The sequence below is a fragment of the Notamacropus eugenii genome, chromosome 7 (genome assembly GCF_028372415.1).
Source record: "Notamacropus eugenii isolate mMacEug1 chromosome 7, mMacEug1.pri_v2, whole genome shotgun sequence".
Classification (NCBI taxonomy): Eukaryota; Metazoa; Chordata; class Mammalia; order Diprotodontia; family Macropodidae; genus Notamacropus; species Notamacropus eugenii.
The window spans coordinates 131,436,054-131,438,988 of NC_092878.1; the positions used below are offsets into that span (position 1 = coordinate 131,436,054).

Genomic DNA, 2,935 nt, shown 5'->3' on the forward strand with positions numbered 1-2,935 from the left:
GAAAGAACTATAGAATCAGAAGGCAGAATGAAGCAGACTATTTTCTCTTTCCTTATGTTTTGGTTTTTCTCATGGTTTCTCCCATTCATTTTAATTCTTCTATGCAATATGACTAATATGAAAATGTGTTTAATAAGAATGTATGTGTAGAACCCATATCAGATTGCATACCATCTTGGGGAGGAAGTGGGGAGAAAAGGGGGAAGAAGAGGAAGAAAATACAAAATTTATGGAAGTGATTGTTGAAAAGAAATTAATTATAAAAAAAGAAAATATCATAGGATATTAATTTTTAGTAGTTTGAGGGTTTATTTAACACAAATAAAAATGTGCAAAGCTTTTTGCTCATTTTCTTCACTCCTCAGTCTAGCATTTGGATGGGTGATCTTAACTGCTAGATGATCCACTTTCTCAACAATGACTTTCTGATTCTTAGAGGAAACATTGTGAGCAAGCTCAGCACAATAAGATTTGTTGTGCATCAGGAGCACTTCTAGGTCTTTGACATTTTGTGCCAAAACCTTCCCTGAATCTACTTTGTAACATGTTTTGTCTCCTTATTGCTTCCATAACCAATATCAGGCATCAAGATCTGCCCCTTGCATCATCTTCATACCCTGTTGTCATAGTCTCTTAGTTGACGTCATTTTCTCTTGACTTTAACATATCTATCTGACTGATGCTGGATGAACCTCTTGGTTCAAACCTTCTTGACAATTTTAGGCATCATGAGGGGATGGAGGGAAGGCATAGTGCGAACAAAGAGATAGTGGTCCCTCCATGGGAAGCACTCACAGAGAGAGAAAAGGAAAAAAGTTTTCAAAGAATCAAAAAGCAAAGCACCGTGCCAAGTATTAGAGATACAAACAGAAAAATAAAGGAATCCCAGTCTTCAAGGCATTCACCTAAGTGTTGTTCAGTGGGATTTTCTTGGCAGAGATCCTGGAGTGGTTTGCCGTTTTCCCAGGCTCATAGGACCAGTAAGTATCCCAGACCAGATTTGAATTCAGAAAGATGAGTCTTCCTGATCTCAGACCCAGCACTCTATCCATTGTGCCACCTAGCTGTTCCACCTTCTAATGGGGAAGACAACACATCCAAGAGATTTCTGCTGCAAGTCAAATGGAAAGACCTCATGGTTTTTAGGCTGGTGTTAAACTGTTTCTTCTTCTTTAAATCTTTTTCAGTGTTATTTCAATGGATAAAACCATAAATATTTCTGATGTTGACAGGGTCAAGGATTTTATTGGTGAGAATTTCCTTTTGTAAGTCTTCAGTAACTATGGCTGCTGAGTGGGTAGGGCCTACAGCACCTGCAGAAGCAGGTACCAGTCACAGGAAAGGTTGCTTCATTGGATGACAGCTACCAGGGGCCAGGCTGCTGCTATTCCTATTGTCTGGATTCTTGGCCTTACTTACCCACTGTACCAGTAACCCCCCCCCCCAATATACACATCCATAAAAGGAAAGACAGATTTTGAGGGGCTAACAATTACTTTAATCAAGCACTTGTATCAATCCTTAAATCAAGCACATATGTCATTCACCTAGTTCAGGGGAGTCAACACCCTGAACCCCAAAGTAATCAACAAACATGGCTTCCTCTGTCTGACAATAATTCAACAGACAGATCAGTTACCAAAGAGGGAAGTATGACATCTGGGTTCTCAAAGCGGGGGACTCTTTAGTGGCTTCCCAGAGTCTCATCTGGCACTCAAACCTTATTACAAAAACCAAGCCCCAAAGTAAAATCTCACCTTAGAGTATTTATAGCTTTTTTAGAGCCAGAAGGCATCCCAACCCTTGAAAAACAGTGCCTCATTAACAAAAGTTGTGAGTGTTCCACCAAATCTTCCCTAATCAAACTCTCCTTAAGGGGCAGGTTCATTAATGGGTGGGGAAGATCTTTAATCACATTAACAGTACAAATATGCATATTGTTTCTAGTTAAAGAAACTCTTGCTTTTGTACTTTACTCCTAGTAAAGACTTTTGATTGATAAAGGCAAGATTCAATCAGACACTTGACTATACTAAAACAAAAAACAGCAAAAGATCCTATTTTGATTGCCATCACAACCACTGGTGGCAGTTGGTTAGAACATGCTGTTGACAATGTCAGGAATGATTGCTCCTTTCCAAAAGGAATGCTGCCCTTAAGGATGGCTGTGGAGGCAGAGCTAGAAGCTAGGCTAGTAGTAGTAGGCTATTCCCAACCTTCTTGGGCTCCATGTCCTGAGTTGTCATCACTGCAATCTGAAGGGAGGCTATAATTAAGGTGGTGGTAATGATGGTGGTGGTTTGACCCAATTCAGCCTTCTGTCTCTTCTTCAAATTAACTTTTTCCTTCAGCTAGGCTAAGCCAGCCTTGTTTGTCTCATCTATAGCATTTACTATTCATGGCAGGCCCTTTCTGTCCAGTGGTTTCTCCTATGGGGACAGGACTATTGTTCTGAGTTGCACTAGAGTTTATTGAATTATATGGTCAGGAGGATGAATTGAAAAGGGAAAGACTAGAGGCAGGCATTCCAAATAGGAGGCTATTCTAGTAGTTCAGGTCAGAGATGTAATGTTTCTGAACTAGGGTAATGACTATGTGAATTAAGAGAGGGAACAAATATGAAGGAGATTAGGAGGCAAATAAACTGCGAGATTTGACAACTGATAAGATATGCTGAGTGAGGGAGAGAGAATGAGGAATCAAAGATCACAACTGGATTGTCAATTTAGATGGCTGAAAGGATGGCAGTGCCCTGGACAGGAAGATGGAGAATGAGAAGAGGGGTGTGTTAGGAGGAAAAGGTAATGAGATCTGCAATACATATTGTAATCCATCCATGCCTGCTCATCCTGTAAAGTTCCCTAACTCATCTAGAATGAAAAAAATGAAGGCACTCACAAATTCCTGACCTGAAGCAGAGACTTTGCCCCCAAAA

The 2,935-nt window shown here is 40.3% G+C and overlaps 1 pseudogene; it reads right to left on the minus strand.

The window, feature by feature from the left end:
• Window positions 1-308: 308 nt before the first annotated feature.
• On the minus strand, window positions 309-751 carry LOC140514758 (large ribosomal subunit protein eL32 pseudogene; annotated as a pseudogene).
• Window positions 752-2,935: the final 2,184 nt, after the last annotated feature.